Source organism: Peromyscus leucopus, chromosome 19, assembly GCF_004664715.2.
Source record: "Peromyscus leucopus breed LL Stock chromosome 19, UCI_PerLeu_2.1, whole genome shotgun sequence".
NCBI classification, from domain to species: Eukaryota; Metazoa; Chordata; class Mammalia; order Rodentia; family Cricetidae; genus Peromyscus; species Peromyscus leucopus.
Window position 1 is genome coordinate 13,804,954 of NC_051079.1, and position 24,475 is coordinate 13,829,428.

Genomic DNA, 24,475 nt, shown 5'->3' on the forward strand with positions numbered 1-24,475 from the left:
TCCAAAGCAACATATCCTTACATCCAAATTTTGAAGTCAAGGTACCTTTAAAATATCTATATTGGTTTAACTCAACAGCTTTTATGATCAAATGTTTTTTTGTAGTTAAAAATCTCAAAGACAACACAATCCAGATTCTCTGTGTAATATCCATCTTTACATGGCTAATTTTTTATACTACCTTTACTGTTTCTTTAAAGACTATTTTTAAAAACTATGTATTTTTTATATAACTGTATACATATATTTTTCTTTTAAGCCTACGTACATTTTTATATATTGTAAACTATTTCATCTGAATCTGTCTTATTGTGTAACTGTTGTTTTAAACTATAGCATTTGTACGACCAAAATGGCCACTGTGGCTGGTGGCTCCACCCACCTCAGCTTCCCAACATGGCGATAGTACAGTTTACCTCCAGCTCTGGGTTTGGAGCCATGTGTACCATCAACAATCAGAAGCAGTTCTATCAAAGCAGCGTGTAGCCCAGAAACCTCTTTTTTTTTTTTTTTTTTTTTTTAACTAGCAAAAACTATATCCAACAGACAGCATAGTGCACAGCTTGGAGACACCTCTGTGTAACATAGTGTAGGTTAAGACCACACGCATGCCATGAACCCGCCATATAGTAGCTCAAACCCACAAGGCTGCCACTAACGAGAGAAACAACTAGGAAGCTGTTTTTAGTTCCGTTTTAGAATCTTTTTTTTTTTTTTTTTTTTTTTTTTAGGTTTTAGGTGGAAACTCTTGCCCCACATTGGGCACCATTTGTAGCTGGAGTTTTCTCTCCGGGTCCCACCAAGCCCTGGCAGTCCCTTAGCCCATTTATAAAATAAACATACAGACACTTATATTATTTAAACTGTTTGGCCATTAGCTCAGGCCTATCATTGTCTAGCTCTTACTCTTATATTTAGCCCATTTCTATTAATCTATACTTTGCCACGTGGCTCATGGCTTACTGGTACCTTACATCTTCTTTGTCCTGGCAGTGGCTGCAGGCAGTCTTTCCCTTCCCTTCCTGTTTCCTCAATTCTCCTCTCTGTTAGTCCTGCCTATACTTCTTGCCTGGCTATTGGCCAATCAGTGTTTTATTTATTAACACATTTGTCATACAGAACATCCCACAGCACCACACCCTTAAAGAAAACTTACTCTCCTACCCCTGAAGTTATCAACTATCAATTGCTCCTCAGGAGTGGAGCCTCATGAGCCTTTTCCCATTCCATGCTCGATCGTGTGTAGGTCTTATGCAGGCAATCACAGCTGATGTGAGTTCATACTACAGCAACCCTGTCATGTCCAGAAAATACTGTTTCCCTCTAGTCCTCCCTGATTTCTGGCACTTTTGCAGTGGTCACTGAGCCTTCTTGGGGGGAGGGTATGACATGAATGTCCCATTTGCAGTTGAGCACACCAATGACAATTATTCTCTGGACTTTGATTAGTTGTGAGTTCTCCATAAATTACCACCCACTGCACCAAAAACAAACAAACAAACAAACAAACAAACGAAAACTTCCCTAATGAGGATTGAGAGCTGCACCAATCTATCAGTACCGATACAAATTTAGAGAGCAGTTTGCTACTATGTTCTTTCAGCAAAATAGCAGCGGGAGGTTCACCCTTGGGGTCGGTGAGCGGTCCATGGGTTTAGGGCCAGATTTACAGTAATACTCCCTCTTGTGATACGGATCTTCAATCAAATTTGTAAAAGTGGTTTGTTGCCCCCATAACCTCATGCCGCCATTGCACTCACACTCCATATCTTTGCATATCGGTCATTATTGTAGCTCCCAGGGCTCACACAGCTAGATACTACTGTTGAACACACACACACACACACACACACACACACACACACACAGGAGAGAGTGCCTACACAGCACCAGCAAGGAGGAAGCTTCCTGGTCAGTACCAACCAGATTTCTCTGTGTCTTGTGACCACAGTGTGTGGTGTCTCCAGCCGCAAGCTCTGAAGTGTTTATTGAATGAGTAAACATGAAAAGATAGAAGAGAAACATGGGGGCCCTATTATGTGCTTGGCTCTGTGCTGGAAGTATAGCTGTTTCACTAAGAAAATAGCTAATTCATTAATAGTGATTTCTAGGTCCAAGTTCTGGAGACTGTTGAGTGTTGTTTGAAATGCTTTCTCATTGTAGTCTCTGTTTGGAAAACTTTGAGTGGGGAAGTCCTCCCTTCTTTTGACTAACAACTTCATTTGAAAGAGGCCAAGGACTCTCTCTTCCGTCTGTGTGTGCTCTCTGTGACTGCCATATGAGCAACAGGACCTCCGCAACATTTTCGGTTACCCCTCCTTCCCACCTGCTCCTCCCCATCACAGGTTCGTGCATTTTCAGCACAGGTGTGCTCGTTACTGTGGTAAGTAAGGCATGGTAAAAAGTGGCTTTGCCAGCAGCAGGGACGCCCCTGAAGACGTCATTTGGAGAATTAAACGCGGGAGCATCTGACTCCTTCTCCTGAAGAGCTTCTGCAGGAGAACTGGCTACTTCTTGCAGGTGTCCCTCAGCCCTGATCCACTGTGCCTCCGTGGACCTAGAGGGCAGCTTCCACACCACTTCTCCACCAAGCCTCCACGGGCCTGCAGAGCTGTTTTGGACACCCAGAGCTGCTCTCTCCTCACAGTTCCGCCTTGTGTCTTGATGCAAATTCACTTAAAACAAACTTACCCCTTGTTGTCGTTTTCTCTGTAGCATTGCCTTGCTTTTGTCGATATCAGCCTAGCTAACACTATCTTAAGTTTTAAGGTATGTGAAACTTGTGTTAGTTTTTTTTCCCCCATCTCTATGACTAATTGCCTGACAAGAAGCAACTGAATGGGAGAAGTACTTATTTCTGTCTGAGAGGATCCGATCGACCCTGGTAGGACAGAAGATATGGTGGGTGGAAGATGCAGCAGAGGCAGTTCTGGGGTCGCTTGTTCACACTCTGTGGAACCAAGGCTAGCTATAACCCTCTGGCCCCAACATCTGCCAGCCTGCCTCGCGCCCAGAAGGTGCTGCAACCTCCAAAAACAGCACCGCCACCTATGGACCAAGTGTTCAAACACATAAGCATGAGGGAAGTATTTCATATCCAAATCATAACTAAGCTTTATCATCCCTCAGAAGCACCCATGAATCAAGTGTAATACTGTTAGCTCTATTTAGATAATCTATGCTTTACACCAATAATTCCATTCTTCTAGTATTATCCCCACAGCCACCCTGTGTGGTGCGTGTTGTTATCTCCACTGCACAGAAGTGGAATTGGAACCGTAGACATTAAGTTACCAATGGACAGGGTGGTGATCATGAGTCAACTGCTCTTCACCATGAAGATGAAGCAGCTGAGCACAAAATGACAGATGTATTCTCATAAGCTATCTCTGTCTCTTTAAACTTATCTTCTTTTGAAAATCACTTCTTCATAATATTAAATTTAGATATACTGGTTCTTTACATCATTTTGGTTGCAGATGCCACCGGGAATGAAATGTTATGGGCCCGCCACCACGAAATAAAATGCACATGCCGCATGTCTAACACTGTAGATGCTGCCAGCTTAGATGGTGTTTTCCTGATCACTCGGATGCCTTTTCATCCACACACTAATATTGCTAGCCATTGCTCTGTAGAAATGAGTACAAGCCCTCTTTTATCCTTTGCTTGTGTTTTTGACTGTTAAGAAACATCATGGTGTGGTGGAATGACTCACAGTGGACTTTCATGCTATAGATCCCATCTTCCACAATGATGGTCAGGATGGGAGGGAGGGCCTTTCCCCATCAAGCTCAAAGAGACGGTGCTGCCTTTCTACCGCCACCACACTTCCCTCGCATTGAAAGAGTCTTGACTTGTGCATTATGTCCATATAATGTAAGGTGCAGTCAGTTTTCCTAGCATAGAAACACTCCAGAAAAGGAGCTGACCAAAAAGACATAATGGGAACACTTAGAAGAAGCCAGATATGAATAGCAGCCTCAAACGGTGGCAGTAAAGAACCTAAGCTTTGTTTTCTTTTTTCAGATGATTTTTTAAAAGATTATATATATAATTATATATATATTTCTGATTTATTTTTATTTATGTGCATTGGTGTTTTGCTTACATATATGTCTGTGTGAGGGTGTCAGAGTCCCTGGAATTGGAGTTACAGACAGCTATGAGCTGCCACACAGGTTCTAGGAATTGAACCCAGGTCCTCTAGGGGAGCAGCCAGTCCTTTGAACTGCTGAACCATTTCTTCAGTCCCTAAAGATGATTTTTTATAGAAAATATTTTTTAAAATTTTTTCATTAAGGAATTTTTTTCATTTTATATACCAATCACAGATCCCCCTCTCTTCCCTCCTCCCACCCCTCCAGCCTTTCCCCCTCCCACAACCCATCCTCCATTCCCTCCTCTAACAAGGTAAGGCCTCCCATGGGGAGTCAGCAGAGCCTGGTACATTCAGCTGAGGCAGGTCCAAGTCCCTCCCCTACATCAAGGCTGTGCAAGGTGTCCCCCCATAGGTAGGGGGCTCCAAAAAGCCAGCTCATGCACCAGGGATGGATCCTGAGGGGAAAAAAAAAATTAACAATATATTCTGGTCATGGTTTTCCCTTCCCCCAACTCTTCCCAGATCCTCCCCAATCACCCAACTCCATGCCCTTTCTCTCTCTTTAAAACACACACACACACACACACACACACACACACACACACAACCACAAAAAATGTAAGCAGAAGACCAATAAGAGAAAAAAATGTCCAAACAAAGCAACATGAGACAAAAAGTCTACAAAAATACCACTGAGTTCAATTCACTACTCCTGAACATGGGGCCTGCCCTGAAGTGTGGCTAATATACATACCCAGTGAGACTTCCCTGGAGATTTGCAAGTAGGTGCCTTGGTTAGGGTGGGAGCTCATGTCCAGTTCACCCTCTCAGCTCTGGACCCGTCGGACTTGGCTGTGCAGGTCCTGTGTATGCTGCTAGTCTCTGTAACTCCACCTGTGCACCAATCCTGTCGTGTCTGGAAGGCGCTGTTTCCTTGGGGTCAGCCGTCACCTCTGGCTCTTCCGATCTCTCTGTCTTCCACACAGATCACTGAGCCCTGAGTCCCAGCCTAGGGTGACACTGGGGGCCCTGGTGGAAAGTGTTTCTGGGGATTGGATTTGGGAAAGAAATGGAGATAGGTCAGAAGAGAAGGCTGAGAGGGTTAGCGGGAGAAAGCTAAGCTAAGTACTCACCAAAAGGAAGAGTCCCCCAGAAGGTGGATTAAAGATGAAACTATAGAACTTTTGCCTGTTCCCAGAAGGAAACCCAACCAATTGGATTTCAGATTTTTATTGTGATTTTGGATTTCTGACTTTTAAGCGGTTCTAAAAATCCTGGGTCAGACAGTTCAGCAGGCAAAGCATTTGTCATGTAAGCGTCACAACCTGAGCTCCATTCCTGAACCCAAGTAAAGGTGGAAGAGGAGGACCAGCCGCACAAAGCCATCCTCTGACCTCCACACCCATGCCATGGCGTGTGTGCATCCCCACACATATCAGACTCATCATCATCATCATCATCACCATCAATGAAGACCTTTAATAATAATAATGCTTAAAGCTAAAATTGTATGACTTAAACTATGTTTAATCATTTGTAAGGATCCTTGTGCTTAGGATACACTAGTGAATATACATCATTATTACTATACAGCAGGCATACGGATTGTGGTGTTTGAAAGAAAATGGCTCCAAAAAGGGAGTGGCACTATTGGGAGGTGTGGCCTTGGAGTAGGTGTGGCCTTGTTGAAGGAAGTGTGTCACCGTGGAGGTGGACTTTGAGGGCTCACATATACTCAAGATACCACCCAGTATCTGAGACCACTTCCTGTTGCCTGCAAGATGTAGTACTCTCAACTATTTCTCCAGCACAATGTCTGCCTGCAGGCTGCCATGATGATAATTGACTGAACATCTGAACTATAAGTGAGCCACCACAATTGAATGTTGTCCTTTATAAGAGTTGACATGAGCCGGGCGGTGGTGGCACACGCCTTTAATCCCAGCACTCGGGAGGCAGAGGCAGGCGGATCTCTGTGAGTTTGAGGCCAGCCTGGCCTACAAAGCGAGTTCCAGGAAAGGCACAAAGCCACACAGAGAAACCCTGTCTCGAAAAACCAAAAAAAAAAAAAAAAAAAAAAAAAAAAGAGTTGAAATGGCCATGGTGTCTCTTCACAGCGATAGAAACCCTAAGACAAAGATATGTAGAGTAAGAGAAAGTGTCAAATCATAAAATATTCTTTACTATAGTCAACTATTTTGTGACCTATGCTTTTAATTTTATAATGTATTTATTTATTTATTGAAAGTTTCATACATGCTGCCTTAGTTACGGTTTCTATTGCTGTGATGAAACACCATAACCAAAAGCAAGTTGGGGGAGGAAAGGGTTAACTTTCACATTGTAGTCCATCATTGAAGGAAGTCAGGACAGGTACTCAAAAAGGGCAGGATCCTGGAGGATGGAGCAGAGTAGAGGCCATGGAGGGGTGCTGCTCACTGGTTTGCTCTTCATGGCTTGTTCAGCTTGCTTTCTTCTAGAACCCAGGACCACCAACCCAGGGATGGCACCACAGAAAATGCCCCACAGCTGGCTCTTATGGAGGCATTTTCTCAGTTGAGGCTCCTTCCTTTCAGATGATTCTATCTTATGTCAAATTAACATAAAACTAGCCAGGACACGAGGATACAATGCATATTAATCATAACTACCACCACTTCCCTCAGGGCCACGAACGCGTTATTAAGAAGTCATCTAGAGCCAGGTGTGGTGGCTCATGCCTGCAATCCCAGCGTCAGGGAGGTGGAGGCAAGAGGATATGAACTTTAAAGTCATCCTCAGCTACATAGCAAGTTCAAGGCCAGCCTTGGCTGCATTACCTTGTATCAAACAACAACAAATAATGAAAAGAAGTTATCTAGGAAATGTGATTTTTTTGAATGATACTGTGACAGTGTTGGGTACTCAGTGTAAAGTCCCACATTAAAGGCCAAACTGGAAAAACATCAATGCCAGATCGTGTCCAAATCCTTGAGGTATTTGCTCTTATTGTTTCCCTCCTCTACAAGTGAGCCAACTGCAGGTTAGAAAGTTGAATTTCCAATAGACACACCTAGTGAGTCACATAAAGTAACTAATTAGTGCATCAAGATTCTAATCCTGGCCTAACGTCAAAGCCCAGGTTGTTCATACCCTACTCTGCAGCTTGCCAAACTTTACAGAGAAAGATAAACAATTTTCAAATCCGTCAAGAGCTCTGCCTACAAAATATCCACCCCCCTCCTCCACACACATCCAACTTCCACCATCTTCAGTCATATAATGCTGGCGGAGGAATAGCAAAGTTCAAGGAACAGACGTACAGAATCTGGTCCTCTAGAGTAAACAGGGAGATTTCAAATTAAAAAAAAAAAAAAAGTAAAAAAAATTCAGTAGCTCTACGATCTGAACCATTTAATTAAAAATTACAACACTCCTTTTGGCTTGTAATGCAGCGTCACATAAATGAGCTACATCCTAAACTAATTAGAACTCCAAGTTATATAAACATAACTTGGCAATTTGATTACTTACTAATTTGAATAAGGCATTGCAAAGGGCATATGAAAATGCTACGCATAAATCAAGGGAATTTCTCCAATTTCAGTGAATCGTATTTTCAGGAGTTAAGCCACAATTAAAAGTGAGTTTAGATGCTAATTAATGAGGCTACAATTTAAACAACTTGCCTGTGCCCGGAGTGAAATGTAGTCAGTCTAGGATCATTTCCTTTTCATCTGTGGTAGTAACTTATCTGTGTGATTATAAGCAAGAAACCGAAGAAATAAAGTATTAGAATCCAAGTAATAGAACAGGAATCAACAGGCACGCTGATCTGAGCAGACACTTGGCACTTCAGAAGTGTCGCTGTGAGAAATAGGCAGCAGGTCCTACAGTCATTTGCCATCTTGGGAGTCTTAGTTTTCCGTGTCTACAAAGTTCTTAATTTTTTTTTAATCCAGTAGACATACATTGTATACAAATTTCTCTTTTTCACTTAAAGTACTTCTCATGGAGGATCTCGCACTGGTATCATTACATCCTGTCAAGCATGCGGTATCTCCACACATGAACATACTATAATTTATTTACTCAGTCCCTACAGAATACCAAATAATTTTTACTGTGGTAAACAAAGCTGCAGCAACATTCTAGAAGTTACATTTCAGTGCAGATATGCCAGAACATTAGCGGATAAAGTCCTTGGCACAGATCCTTAGCAGCCTGGTTATTTCATGGCAGATACTGCACACAGTAAACATTTCCATATTGCTCTAGAGCAGTGGTTCTCAAACTGGGGGTAGAAAGACCCTTCACAGGGGTCACCTAAGATCATCAGAAAACACAGATATTTACATTACAATTCATAACAGTAGTAAAATTACAGTTATAAAGTAGTAATGAAAATAATTTTATTGTTGGGGTCACCACAACATGAAGAACTGTATTAAAGGGTCCAGCATTAGGAAGGCTGAAAACCACTTTATAGCCTCCCAGGTAGAGGCATTAATTATGACTTATCCAAGGGACATGCTCAGTCTCTCTTCTGTTGGGTTAAGTCTTCCCAATTACCCGTTTCTATACCAAATGCAGAGGCCTTCCTAGGGCCCTGTATCTGTTCCTCCTGTCACTGTGAAGGTGTCCTCTTCAGGGTGAGAGGCACCTCCACCCTAGAACATGCTCCGATCCCAGTGGTCTTAGAATTCTCTGTGTGGGCCTAAGCCCAGTTCTGGACACATATGGTCTCCCCCCTGGGTGTCAGGGCACATAGGGCAGCATGGAAGGATGGCAGACTTGGTCCCCACAGGATACACACATGGTCCCCACAGGATACACACATGGTCCTTGCTTGAGAGGACTAAACCTTGGAACAGTCCCAGGCCTCCATTTATACTGTCCCACTCCAGGCTCCCCAGATGTTGGAATGGTTGCCATGATACCCAACTTCCTATTCTCAGGCTCCATAGAGCTCCCTGGGTGGAACCACTGCCTAAAACTAGAAGAAACAAATAGAAAAAAAGAGAGAAAAAAGCCTCTTCCAAATCATTTATACGTAGCTTTACTTCTGCACCTCTGCTGTCAAAAATTTTGATTTGCCAAATTTAAAGCTTAAGCCTTGAGGACAAACTGACGCCGTGAAGGAGTGAGGTGGAGGAGTGAGGTGGGAGCAGGCTGGCTTTGCTCCGTCTGTCCTACCCGGACCCAGGGAAGCAGACAGTGATGCACCCCTGGTTTTGTCTTGAGATCAGCCCGTCCCTGCGCCCTGTCACACCACATCCTCCTATAGCTGCCTTTGTCCCCTTTCAGTCTTGAGGCCACTGCACACTTGGTCACGTACAACAGTGTCAACACTGGTACCTAACCATCAGCCTGTCTTCTAGCTGGATCCCTTACAACATACACATATTCCTTAATAAAGAAGCAATACTGGCAGACTCTAAAATTAAACAGTGAATTGTGAATGCACCCATCCCCTCTACCAAGCCAAGCCAAGAACATAAAACAATTCATTTGGGAGTGCTCAAAGGTTCTCAGCAAAAGTCAAATGTCAATCCAGATTCTAAATAGCCCGTAAACTTTAAAATAATGCTAAATTTGGCTTATTTCCTCTCAGATTGTTTAACCAAATGGAATAACCCATACTCGACTCCAGATAAAATTAGCCTTTATTTAACCAACCTTTATTTATTCAAGTTTATTCTAATTAGTAAAGAGGTGTCTAGACAGTGATAACCAGCCGAAAGGCAAAAGACACATGATTCAGCAAGCAGATGGCCCCTTGCTGTTTAATGAACAGACAGTTTTTTATTTAGATTGATGACCGGAGCAGAGAAGGTATTTAGTTTAAGCTGTTCCCTAGAGAACTCTGGATGGCTGGACCCCAGTGATTTTGTTCAGAGTCAAGTTTTCCTCCTACCAGAAGTGGCCTCCATAATTCATAAGGCCTCGTGTTTACAGCAGGCAAGCACAGAGCAGCCAGCCACACTCCTTCAGATGGCATGCTAACTTACTCTATTTCCGGACTCAGAAAAGCAGAACAGAAGAGGAAAAGCCCCTTCCATCTTCCACGGGTCACATCAAAAAGAAAGAAAGAAAGAAAAAAATCAGAAGCAACTGTTCCTCATTTGATCATTCTCAATGAGTGACTTAAATCAATATTCATAAAAATGTGTCGAAGTTAAATGGCCACAGATGTGAGATTCAGGGCAGACCCAGAGGTGGGCACCCGGCACTAATGGGAGGTTCTTTTCATGTAGTTCCCAATTTACAGCGTGCGCTGCCCTAATCAGCTTTGAGAGCCTTCCTAGAAAACTTCACAAATCAGAGCGCTGCCAAGCCTGACAACTGTCTGGTGACTCCGACAAGTTGTCCTCTGGCATTCACAAGCACACCGCGTGCGCGCGCACACGCGCACACACACACACACACACCAAGCATTCAGGCACATACTAAATGTGAGTGTTGTACAAAGTGTTTATTAAGTTGTAAGAGATCAGCATATAAAATAGGAAGAGATGTAAAAGAAATAGCTGTTTCTAACAAGGTAGATGAGATAGAATAAATACATCTTTAAATATTGTCTCTTTCACATAACATCTATGGAAACTAGACAGAGAAACAGGAAGGCGTTACTCAATGTATCTGTTTTTCATGAAGTTACAACCCAAGAGCTATTTAAATAAATAGAAAGTTGTTGGGAATTGTTTGGTTTGGGGTTGGGCTTGTTTGTTTGAGAGAGACGGTCTCACTATATAACCCAAACTGGCCTGGACCTCCCAGTGCAGCTCAGGCTGGCCTCAATTTGCTGAGAAAATGGTGGTTTTTAAAGTCAGTCTAAGGGTACTACCATCATCTATTGGGTTTGTTTTTGTTTTGTATTTTCTTTCTCTGGCTTAAAATATATATATATGGTTCCCCATGATGAACCTCCTAAAATTCTGGCTTTACCAAATATGACTTTTCTCAGATTCATTTTTACTGAAAAATAATTCTAAATTGGAGATTTAGAAATGAAAACTTAGTCTCCTTTTTCCAAATAACGTTATAAATATGTCAACAAGAAAAAGAAGTCAGAGTTAGGAGGCAGGAGGCCACAAGAAGGATTTTTTTTTTTTTTTTCTGGAGGATTTGATGTGAATGCCAACAGTCCCGTAGTGGTTGCTCTCCAAAGGAGGAATGTGATCATAACTCTTGGGTAGAATCATTTTGGCTGGCCTGGATTAAACTGAAGTTTAAAACTTACAGAAAACAGCTCAGGCTGGGATGTCTTGTCTTCCTTCTTTAAGGAATCTAGTTGTATTTGGTCTCCTTGCCACTCTGCCAGCTCTGAGACAGCTGGAGTCTGGCACTTGCTTACCCACTAACAAAGGCAGCCGTAGCTCGGGCTGTAACTCAGTCTGTAACTCAGGCTGTCATGCCCGCACTAAAACACATGATGGAACTTGGATAGAACCATGAGTGCATGTCTCCCTGAAACTCTGCATGTGTAAATTTGGAATAAAGCTCCAATCCAATGGACTGTGAGGTCTGTTCCTTTCACAAAGGAATATTTTATTATTAAGCTCCCAGAAATGAATCAGTCCTAGAGTGGCTACAGTGGGTGGTCTCTATGTAGCCCAGGCTGGCCTTGAACTCCTGATCTTTCTGCTTCAGTTTCCCCGGTGCCCTTGATTACAGGTGTGAACGGCCCTGACTGGCCTTAGCTGGTCTTACTTACAGGCTATTTATTGTTATGTTCTCTTTTATTTTTCTCTTTGAGTAAAGGAGTTGCTTTATATTCCCCAGAAATACATTTGCATTTTGCATCTGATATCTTAATCTTTGTCCTTGACATTTTCTTGTGACTTCAGGACATAAAATTATAATACCACTAGTGATAACTGTAGAACACTCGAAAGAAAAGAAAAAAAGTCACTGTAAGTTGGCAGCTCCTAGAGGCCCTGTTTTCTAAATCTGAACACAAACATCATGACATAATTAAAGCTACTCCATGAGTTTCTGGTCTCAGAACAAGGTGAGGTAAACAAATTCTTCCTGCAAAGTAAACTAAAATCGTGTGTGTGTGTGTGTGTGTGTGTGTGTGTGTGTGTGTGTGTGTGTGTGTGTGTATCCATAAATACCAGACTTGGAGAAAAAAAGGAATCAACTCAGAAGTATCATAAACCCAAACAAAAGTAAATAAATAAAGGGGGAGGAGAAGAAAATCAACTATATTGGCAGAGTTTTTTGTTGTTGTTTTGGGTTGGGGGGAGGGTTGTTTTTGGTTTTTTGTTTGTTTGGTTGGTTGGTTTTGAGGGGTTTTGTTGTTGTTGTTGCTGTTTTAAGTACTCAGGAAACTGAGGCAGGAGGATCACATGTTCACTTGCCTACCTTTATCTGTAGCTTTCTGTGGTCTAGACCAAGCATACATAGCTGTTAGGACATTTTAAGCTTACATAAGAAAACTCTAGACTACAATATGAACACAAAAGAACAGACATGGAACATATTCAAGGTAGACAGAGGCAGCCCTGGCATCTCACTTTAATCTGACCTTACCTTGAGAATCAAAATATTACTTCCAAAGCACAAGGTGTTTACAACCTTGCTATTCATCAGACAGACAAAAAAAATCACATTAATATTTAATAATCAAAATGCCTGTTAAGAAGCCTTGCATGTGTTTGCATGTGTATAACTAGGCAAAACCAAAGGAGTAGAACAGAGTAGAAAGCCAAGAAATAAAGGACACAGGGCTGGGGACATGGCCCAGGAGCAGAGTGCTTGCCCAGCATGCATAAGGCCCAAAGCTCAATCCTCAATACTACCAGCATAAATAAATACAAATAAATAACACAAGTGTATGCGGATGCAGTATATGGATAGGGTATCACCTGAAATTAATAGGGGAAAGATGAACTATTTGATAAGTGGTACAGAACAAATTGGATAGTCATGGGGTGGTGATGGTAAATTTTAGACTCACTGGGTAACTTAGCTCTCCATCACTGTGACCAAACACCTGAGGAAGAGGAGGAAAGATCATTTGAGTTTATGATTCTAGAGATCATGGTCCACAGTCACTCGTTCATACTGCCCTAGGCATACAGAGAGGGGGCACAACATGACAGCTATGCATGCCGAAGAGGGCTGTTCAGTCCATGGAAGCCAGGAAACAGAAAGAAAGCCAGTTCAATCTTATATATAACAAAATTCCCCCTCCACGAAACCCACTAAGCTATTAATCCCTGACTGGATTGATCTGCTCATGATGATACAGTGTGAAGGGTTATGAGGGATAAGAAGAAATGTCAGCGTTGAAGCTGTGAGGATGAGAAGCAGAGACTTACTCCTGGGACAAGACAACCAAGCAGACTGGGTAAGAGGGCAGGGGGGCAGGCTGACCGGCTCCCCAAGCCACCCTGCCTTGAGGATCCTGACTCGGGCACTGCGGCCCTTTCCTTTATTCTTACTTCTAATGCAGCTCATTGTATCAGACTTCATGGTAAAGGTGGGTTTTAACAAGAAAGGAGACCACTTTGTCACCCCACAGACAAAGCCCTAGAGATGAGGTAACCATCAAAGATTTCAGAGACGTGTGGGTAGCTGGGATAGGGTCAGCTCTCTGCCAAAGAGGTGAGAGCCGGTCATGTGGCTGTGCAAACAAAGATTGTTGGATGATAAGCAGCCATCAGACCCCGTGAGGCCTAAGAGCAGCAACAACCTCAAGGGCAGTGTGACTGGAAAGGCTGGCAGGAGCTCATGACCAACCAGCAGACCGTCAACGTCAACATCTACCAAGGTGAGTCAGAGGAGGACAAGAGGGTGCTTCAATCACCCCTCACTGAGTGACTACGAACAGCCAGAACAATGGGACTCTGAGGCTTGCCAATGCCACGTGATACGACAGGGACACAAGATCTAAGAAAATGGACATGGAAGGCTGGCAGGGGAGAGCAAGTGACTTCCGCAGGAGACAGATGCCTACCAAAACAGACCAAGGGTCTGCCGGTTGCTGCAGCGGCACAAATATCCCAGCAGCTTGTACCTACATGTACTGTATGAGTGCTGTGCTGGCCCATTTGCTCATTCCTTTATTTATTTATTCTTTACAGGCTGCAAACTTGGGCTCTCATTTTAAATTAAATATTTAAGGGCAGAAGGGAATTATATTCTCCAAACTTGATAGGCCCATGAAAATGAAAATCAATTTGAGGAGGCAATTATTTTTACAGAACATTAACCTAAATTATAAGATTAGGAATGGGGTGATTATAATGAGCCGTTATGAAAATCAAGAGTGATCATTGCTAAGATGCTTGCTGAATGTTGATTTCAGGGGGGTTTTCAGAGCCACTCCTGACCTCCTGACGTCTGTCTAAGCTTCCATAGTAAACTACTGACATTGAAACATTGGAAATATGGGGAGAAGCCACACACAGCTTTAAATTTGAGGATTTTTTTTCCTCAGGAGATGAAGGAGGGAAGCTTTATAACGGATATGTAGAATATATAAAATTAAGTCTGTCTGCTAGAGGCCAGTCTGTTTCATTCTCCATAATCCCATCTCAGGTTGGGAGTGTCTCATCCATGCCCCTCGGTGTCTCTGTATACTGCACCTTCTCCTGTGCACTGGAATTCTGTTGCTGCCCCTGTCTCACCCGCTAATGGCTTTCTGCACAGAGCTCCGTGTCTTTTATTTACTCTGATGTCACAGAACTGAGTAGTGTATCTGGCTCATTGGTGCTTAGTACATTTTTTTACTTAATAAAGTACCGAAAAATGAAAAGTTACAGCACATATTTTATGTATCAGTGACTCTTCAGATATCCAACAGCTTCATTTAGCCTGAATTTATTTTGTTTTTGTATATTCTGTCAAGTAAATGTCAGTTTATAAGCTGGGCCTGGTGGCGCATGCCTTTAATCCCAGCACTCAGGAGGCAGAAGCAGGAGGATCTCTGTGAGTTCGAGGCCAGCTTGATCCATATATTGAGTTCCAGGAGTCAGGGCTACCCAGAGAAACCCTGTCTCAGAGAAGGAAAAAATGGTCAGTTTACGAAGCTAGTAAGAAAAACTGAATGGGAAGGGCATCCCTGTAGTCCTTAGCATATATATTGTGGCTTCTGGTTTTGTGTTTAATGGAACTCCTGTGGATGCAAACATATGTGTCTGCATTGCCATGGGTTTCTTCTGCTTTTTCTTGGCCCGCTTCTGTTTGTTTGGTACTATTCTGATCAGTTTGTTTTGTTTTATCTTATTTATTTCCTTTTATTATTTTCCCTTGGGTAGCTGTTTGGCTTTTATTTATTTACCCATCTATTTATTTATTTATATGTGCATTAGTGTTTTGCCTACACGTATGTGTGTGAGGGTGTTGGAACAGGTGTGAGCTGCCATGTGGGGGTGCTGGGAATTGAACCTGGGTCCTCTCAAAGAGCAGCCAGTACTCTTACCAGTGTTCTTAACCGATGAGCCATTCTCCAGGGCCCCAGCTGTTTGTTTTCCAACAAGAGACAGAAATGGGGAAGGGGAGAGAAAACCATAGTTAGAATATATATTGGCGTCGGGGGATCTATTTTCAAGATTTTTTTTGGGGGGGAGGGGTTTTCAAGAGAGGGTTTCCCTATGTAGTCTTGGTGCCTGTCCTGGATCTTACTCTGTAGACCAGGCTGGCCTCGAACTCACAGAGATCCTCCTGGCTCTGCCTCCCGAGTGCTGAGATTAAAAGCGTGCGCCGCCGCCGCCGCCGCCGCCGCCGCCGCCGCCGCCGCCGCCACCACCACCACCACCACCACCACCACCCGGTTTTATTTTCAATAAAATTTTTAAGAAGAGTGTCACTGTAACATCATAGTGAAGCTCTCCAAGGCTAGTTTTGTTTTTGTTTAAAAGTCAACTCTTTCCATCATCTCTGTGTTCAAGATATAGAAATTATTGCAGATGAGTTGGTGCCTTCGAATACGATATGCTTTTTCCCTTTTAATTTGAATATTGTATGACATCTGACACACACAAAAGAAATCTAAATTTCTGTGTCCAGAAGATGTTATGCTGTGGAAATGAGACACTACATAATACACTGTAGGCACTACCTGCCATCTTATGAAGAGGCCCTGCCTTGTGTGGCCAGGAGGTGGCAGCATGCTCCAGCGAAATGTCACCAGATTGCTGTGCGCCACCTCCTCGGTTTTCAGAACCGCCCCCATTAACTCCCTCCTCTGAAAAGTACGTAAACAAAGAGCTTCTGGCTCCCGCTGACTGTTTTCAAAGCAGCAGGGATCGTGGGGTGGGTTCAACCAATAGACAACTGGATCCACTGTTACTAATTATCACCTCTTTGCTAACAGGGAAGAAGACCTCAGGGGAAAAAGGAAGGAAGCAGGGACAAAGGGAGGGCGGGAGGGAAGGAGAAAGTTCAAGGAATCTGGAACCTCATTATCTGCATACTTAATGAACTTTCAAGCCAATACACATGATTAACATTTGGTGTATGTGTACCATTTTCAAGGCTAACCCGTTACCTGCTAACACAGATAACTACTGATTGTAATGAAATCATACAGCTACAAAAACTAGGGGATTTTAAGTTGGTTAACTTACTGATCCTGTGGACATGTAAATCCTCCATTTTTGCCAAAGAATTCATCTCTGGGAAGGGCCCTTCTGTTCAGACTGACAATATCCTCACACCATGCATCACACCTATGCTACTGACATGTAATCTTTTCTCAGAATAATGAAACTATAATTTTAGGTAACTAGATTTTAAAACAGACATACAATTAGTTGTCTATTTGGTTGGATTTGATTTGGTCAGTAGCAAAATGTACTAATATGTATACCTCCCTAATTGGTTTTATTCTTCCAGGCTGACATGCTTGCCTACAAACCATTAGGTAACAGCACCCTTGAATTAAACCTTCGAGAGTTCCTGGCATGCTTTCCAAACCATTTTCATTTGAGTGCTTACTTTCCTGTGCAGGTTTCCCAGCAAATGGAATGACCAGTTAGAAATTGAAAACACAAAAGTAAACTGATGACTTGTCAGCTTAGTCTTGTCTTCAGTAAGGAAGAGCAGGGAGGTTATTAAAGACCATCTTGGGGCTGCAGGGACAGCTCACTGTGCAGAGCACCTACTGCTCTTCCAGAGGACATTTGTTCAGTGCCCAGCACCCACACCAGGCAACTCTCAACCACCTGTAACTCCAGCTCCAGGGGACCTGATGCCTCTCTTGGCCTTCAAGGGTTTCCTGAACACATGGCACATATACACGGAGACACAAACATTAAAAATTAATAAATAAATACAATCTGGGTTTAGAGACAGTCTCCAGAGTGAAGGCAAAGGGATGGGTAGAGTGAAATGAGCAAAGAATGAAGAAATTAACGGACCAAAGATCTTCGTTACCTGTTGAATTGCAGTGTAGTTAGTAGTATTTATGTTAATGGGTGTAGTTGCATGCAGAAAATTAGTATTTTTCTTTTTTCTTTCTTCAAGGCTATTATCAACAGAAAACAACATATCATGTATCAATTCTGTTACTAAATTGCTGAAAGTTTATTGATACTTATTTGAGATTATAAGGTAGTGATCCCTAAGTTTAGAAATGTGTCAGGCAATAAATAGAGTATAAGCCAGGTTTGGGTTTGGTATCTCACACGAAACCTGAAGCCTTGGTGAAATACCCCTGTCCACAGGCCCAGCCCGTGCCCTATAGTGACCCAGCCACAGACGCACAGCCACTTAGCGTCACTCCCCATCTAGTACACAACTCACTAAGATATTGAGGGATGAACTACTCGGCCGAGTTTTCTGTACTCTGTGTGCTCTAGAGATTTGGTAAATGTAAGGATGGGACGGAAGATATGGACTTGGTGCACAAATAAACTGAACAAAGGAAATTTACCAAAGAACGGGACTGAAATGGTAATAAAAATGATCCCTTAAGGATAATTGCTAAAACCTGCCGCAGCCAGCACAGCAGAAGTTAAAACTAGGAGACGCAGGAACAAAGGAGCAATGACTGTGCACAGATTCACATGGCCTCCCGGAGTTTCTTTTCCTGAGAAAAGAAATCAACTTTGGTTTACAGCTGCGTGTATCTAAAGCAGGGTTCCTGCAAGTGTCGGGCCTTATATAGAGCTGTAGAAGTCACAAGAGCTCAGAGCGACCTCAGGAACATACTTCCCCCCAAAGCGTACCTAAAGGCAGCTTCCTTCTCACTATTAGACTGTCCTGCAGGACTCTGCAGAGACATGTGAATGCCAGGGGGGTGGGGTGATTAACTGAACCACAGGTCGCCCTTTAATTTAGGTTTGCCTTTGAGGAAAGCTTTTTAGAAGTCATAAGTAGTTTCTAAGTACTTTCTTCTAAGTGCTTTAGAAGCTCCTGGGGAAACAGATGTAAGTCAAGTGTTGGCAGAGAGGTGGAGAAGGCGGCAAATGTGATCTCAACAGTTTACACCTACTCTGAAAATGTCATAATGAATCCCATTATTACATATAATTAATATATGCTAATAAAAACATTTTTTAAATTGGAGGACTGGAGAGAAAGCCAGCAGTTAAGGGCACTTGCTACTCTGTCCTAAGGACCCAAGTTCAGGTCCCTGCACCCATATCACTCACAAACACCTGTAACTCTAGCTCCAAAGGATCCAGCACCCTCTCCTGGCTGCCTTGCACACACACACACACACACACACACACACACACACACACACACACAATCTGACACACACAAAATATTTAAAGGGTCAAAAATATTTGTAGCATGGTAGACAAGTCAGAGATAAAATATGAATTTGAGATTTATTTATCAGTAAAAGAGCAAAGTTATTCCTTCAGAGAAGGAATGGGGAGAGATAAGAATTCTGAAGCCACACTTGGCAGAAGCCTGGATAAAAGGCTATACAGAGAAGCTAGCTGGAGGCAAGAGGGTAGAGGACATGGTGGAGAAAACTAGTGCCTTGGAACCTCAAATGGCCGTCACCAGGGGAAAATGCCAGAGTTTGGGCAGGTCGATATTGAAAACTCATTGTGTTCAAGTGCTCAGTTCAGGGAAGAAGAGACAGAACTGCATCAAGCTAACAGTAAAGTAAGTAGGTATTTTTGATCCCCATGCTCCCATCATTTCCAAAAATCATACTTTACAGTGAAACCACAGCCTTAAAGGAATCCAATACATCAATGCACTCTTTTTCAAAAGACTTTAAATGTGCAGCACATTTAGAATGAGCAAAGATGTGGTCATTTTGGCTTCTAAAGAGGTAATAAGCACTGGATAAAATGCCACTTAAAGCTTCAGGGCAAAGCTGCACTCGGTTGGCAGAGGGCATGCACAAAGCCATGGGTTCGGCCACCAGCACCACATGAATGGTGTGGCGAGGCACACATGTCACCCCAGTGCTCAGAAGGCAGAGAGGAGATGATCAGAAGTCCCAGGTCTCCCTCAAAGCCAACCTGTGCACCTGAATCAAAGACAGGGAGAAGGTGCCAAGCAGACTGTGCTGCCAGCTAAGGCCCGAAGGAAACGGAATCTGGTCAGCTTTCTTTGGCCAATGGGTTCAATTTTCCATGAGAAAGTTTAAGGCCAGCTTGGACTATACAGTAAGGCATCTGGAGACACGGCAAGACACTGATACAAAAAACAAAAACAAAAACAAGTAGAGTGTTTTAATATCTCTTTTAAAGTACTAGGTTAAACTGCATTCATCTATGAACCATAAAAACCCGTGTTCTTTAATTCATTACTAAAAATCAAACAAAACCAATGAGTTATAGTTCCTGCTTTGACCTAAGAAGTAAATTTCAACTTAGTTCAAACAGCAGTCAAATACTATCGGTATCCAGTGACATCAGAGAAACAAATTATTTTCCAATGGTACATTTGGCTTTTTTAAAAGGCCATGAGAAAGTTGAAATATTCCTGTGTTCAGTCATGGGGGAGGGCACAGGAAGCTAAAATTCAATGTCATGCTCTAGCATCCTCCCTTTCCAAGGGGACTTGGACAGCATATGTTAAATCAACCTAGGAAACCTGACAACAGTCATGGGACAATAAATACAGATGTTCCAAACTTAAGGAAAGAAGATCTGGCTGCGTTTGAATGGTCACGGGGTTTAATTTCTCACTGAAATGTAAAACCACACACATAATGTCTCTGCCACCATCAAGTCACCAACCAAGTCGCCATTTTTCCCAGTGCTTAATTCTTTACTCAATGGAAATAACAGGTTCTTCCTGGCTGGTGTCTCCCCCCCCCCCCCCCCCCCCCCCCACACACACACACGATGCACTGGCCCATGGCTTCAATGCCTAGAAATTCAGAGTGGGAATTACAACAGATGATAAGGTCTGTGAAGACAAGGGGAGAGAGAGAGATTTTTTTTCAGGTTTAGTTCCTGCTATTATGCCTAACACTTAAACAATCTAGACAGTACTGCCTAGAGAACAGAGAAAACTTCCAAGTAAAAACATGTGGCCCAGAGGTCTCCACCCTAGCTATCACATCCCAGTTCCCAAACTACCCGATAGTAGGAGTCATCTTGTGGGCTGCTGAGCTGACTCAGTGGGTGGAGACCCCTGGAGGTTATTAACCCAGACCCCAGTTCCCGCCATTCTCTGCTTCCTGACCCACAGTGATGTCAACAGCTGCCCCTGCCTTGCTGTTACCATGACCACAGACGAAGCCACTCCCCCACGCCTTTCCCACTACAGCAGACAGAAACCATCACAGCTATGAGCCCAAACAAATTCCTCTTTAACTTGTCTCTGCATGCGTTTTTGGTCACAATGACACAAGAGTAACTGATACTGGAAACCAAAAGAATTATATTTTATTCCCCACCCTGTGTTCAATAGTTCATGAGATAAAGATTTCATATTGACGAAGTCCCTGTGTATGGAAGATGATGTGGGGAAGGACCTTTGAAGGCACTAGCATAATTGAGAACAGTAAACACTAAATGAGGTTGATATAAAGGAGAATTTTTTGAAAAAGGCTTCATGTGTCAATTTAGCTGATACCCCAAATCTGGATGTTGGTTCTGAATAACTAGTCTATATCTTTTGCAACTAAATAATTGTTGTGTATTTTTAAGATATGTGACCCATTGCCTTTTTCTCTTATTACACGATGTTCATCCCAGTTGAATATAATACCTCACAAACAATGTTTGTGACCTACACAAGGGGAAAGACGTAGAAAAGAGAAAGTTGGAACTTTTCTTTGGAAGGGATGTTGAATGGTCAGAAAATCCAGGAAGACATTTCCATGGGAAAGAGTCAGAGTTTTGTTGTGTTGCTCTTTTCCAGGTACCTTCTTGTGTCCTGGGCCTACAGTGTGAAGAGTTTCCCTCTTGCGCCACTGAACTCCAGCAGGGCACGCCAGTGATTCAAAGGGTCTTCAACTTGAACATTAGAACTTCCAGTTCAGTGGCAACTTTAGCCACTGCTCTCTTCTGTGGTTTTCCAGCACATTCCATATTTCGAATCAGGAATCTAATCAGAAATAGAGCAGGTTTCAAAGAGTTCAATCCACCATGGTGGGGAAGGCGTGGCAGAGGAGCCTACAACATAGAGGGCAAGAAACAGATGGGCTAGGTACCATCTTGATATGAGCCTGACATTTTTCCTAGTGTTTCATCTTATATACTCAGGAATCTGATGCCCATTGAAATGAATGTTACTGTTGCCCATACAACATCCATCTATTTATCCCACGCCTCTACTTTTCACACATAATCTGAATTTCACGGACCCTTACCAGGAGATCTGTGTTCTTCAGAAGAGGCCAGCTCCCTCCTCAGTGCTGGGGTATAAATCTTAACTGGCTTAAACCTATCACAGAGGCCCTTCCCTACACCCATTGCCTAAGCATAAGCAATTACAGCAATTTTATTTAATGAGACACAAGGAGAAAAATCTGCTTGATGAGAGGGTTTCCTTGGCCTTGAAACAGAAGAAAGCAGTGTGCCCTTTTCCTGCTTCAGACACCATCTGTCACCTGGACCTGTGAGCACCACTTGGGGGTCAGAAAAGGAAACCTGACTAGAGAACAACCCAGTCCATAGATGGCAGACCTTAAACAGGCAGACATCTCGAGACTTATCGACATTGTCAGGACATGAAATCCATCAACCCTGGGGAATGGCTTCATGCACATAGCTATCTAGGCCAAACATAGAGGGGACTTAACATAAGGACACTTAGTAAGGTTCCATTACAGCAACTGAAAGTCTTACAGATGATAACATAGCCTTGCCTTTCAGCTGTTTCCATACCTAAACAACAGCTTCTCAGTATAAGAATATGCAATAGGTTTGAAGCAAAAATAACTGGCAAACATTCCTCTTATGCTCAAGCTGCTGCTCCAAGTCAGAGGAGGAATCTGGTAACCATCCCATGAATGTATCTCTCTATCAACAAAGTTCAGCAGAGGTGATATAATGCTGGTTCCAAGTCTAGGTTTTTCTTTCTCTTTCACTCTATGGAAGCCAGCTACTGTGGAAGAACGTTCATGCTGACCATCTAAATGATGGATGAGACTAAATACGGGGTGAGATTCCTGAGTGGGAACAGCAGGTTGCGCTAGCAGAAAGGTAGCAAGCATCAAGTTCAGGAGTATAAGTGAAGTCACTTCGAACTTCCAACCCTGGCTCAAGCACCAGAGCTGGCATCTCATAAGGCAAGGCCTGGCAATCTCGGCTAAACACTGTTGAATTCCTTGCCATGGAATTGTAAGCAACAAAACATTTGCTGTAATGTCTAAGCCTTTAGAGTGGTCTGTTATCCAACAATAGACAACAAACACCAAGGAGTATTATTTTGACAGAAAAACACAAAGGGGATAAGAGTTTATTTGGGAGTCAAATATGAGTAGTCATGGCCAGGGAACACAGATTTAGGCCATCCCAAATTAGATGGCCCAACATGCAAGCAGTTTCATGAAATCCTTATAGTAACAGAACAAAGAAAGTCGTGAACATCAAGACACTTTTTAAATACATTGGTGGAGACCCCAGAATCAGGTGATAGCCCAGTTGAGAAATCTCAGCAATAGGCTTCAGATGCTGTCTGATAACAGTTAATACTTTTCAATAGACAACTAATACATTCCAAATGATTTACCTAAGGTCACAGAGCTATTAGGTCAGATACACAGGGAAGTAATAAACGGCTGTTGAGAGGGCTAAAGATGGCCTAGATAATTTGGCTCTGGACTTGCAACATCCCAAACTCTCCAAGTCACTTAAGTTCTAGTTAATCAGCCTTGCAAAGGTTAATGTAAGGTATAGCTTCTTTCCGGGAAGTTTTGCTCAAACTTACCTATTTGCTATTTTAAGATTGCTATTATTTCACAATATCTATGATTATTGAGTTATTAATAGATCTAGAGCCTAATGGACATTGTTTCCAAATATCTGATTTAAGTGCTAGTTCACAAAAGAGAACTTATTTCTGTTATCACCTTGTTACCCTCTTTTTAATTAACATTTTTTAAAAAGTTACAAATAAATGGAAAACTATTTGTGAAAAATATCTGACGTCCTTAACAAATACAAGATATTTCACAAAGTAAAGTACTTTAACTTTTAAAAAGAGACAAGCTGGGACTGGAGAAATGGACCTGTTAAGAACATTTACTATTCTTCCAGAGAACTAAGATCCATTCCCAGCGCCCACATGGGGGCTCACATTACCTGTAACTCCAGTTTCAAGGGACCCAACACCCTCGTCTGATCTCCGTGGGCACTGCACACACATGCCATATAAACGAAGACACACACACACACACACACACACACACACACACACACACACACACATACATAAAAATAATAAAGGTAAATATTTTAAAACGAGGACAGATGGGCTGGGGAAGATAGCTCAGAGGTGAAGAGCACTTGCTGCTCTTGCAGAGGGCCAAGGTTGGGTTCCCAGTACCGATGTGCTTTCCAGTCCCGGGGGATTCCACGCCCTCCTCTGGCCTCTGCCCGCAATGCATGGTGTACATATACACGCAGGGAAAACATTTATACACATGGACAACAGATACTTAAAAAAACAAAACAAAACAAAACAAAAACAGGAAACCCGACTTTAAAGGCGTGTCTGGCGCCCGAGTCACCGCAGCTGGGCTTTGGGCAGTGACTTGGTGCACACAGGGGACTGACCAGGCGGCTGCCGCGCCCAGCACCTGGGGCAGCTCGAGGGACCGCTACTTCCTGCTCGGTGCATTCACGCGTAGGTTTACTCTTGTCGGAGGTCACGGAAAACAGCTGTCACGACGGGAAAATCTGAATAGGGAACTGGAAAACCAGGGGAGTGAGAAGGGGCAGACGCGACAATGGAGCTCGAGGGCGGAGGCGGGAGGAAGACCCCACGTGGGAGGGGCGGAGGGTCGTGTGC

The 24,475-nt window shown here is 43.0% G+C and overlaps 2 long non-coding RNA genes across 2 annotated transcripts; both read right to left on the reverse strand.

Moving 5' to 3' along the window:
- Window positions 1–7,770: 7,770 nt before the first annotated feature.
- Window positions 7,771–17,543, reverse strand: LOC119086246. Its single transcript, XR_005089471.1, has 4 exons — window positions 17,471–17,543; window positions 16,155–17,312; window positions 15,516–15,554; window positions 7,771–7,835 (listed from the first exon to the last, which is right to left on the reverse strand). It is a non-coding gene; the product is annotated as an uncharacterized LOC119086246 (long non-coding RNA).
- Window positions 17,544–20,876: 3,333 nt separating this feature from the next.
- On the reverse strand, window positions 20,877–24,471 carry LOC119086247. The gene is made up of 2 exons (XR_005089472.1): window positions 24,241–24,471; window positions 20,877–21,633 (listed from the first exon to the last, which is right to left on the reverse strand). It is a non-coding gene; the product is annotated as an uncharacterized LOC119086247 (long non-coding RNA).
- Window positions 24,472–24,475: the final 4 nt, after the last annotated feature.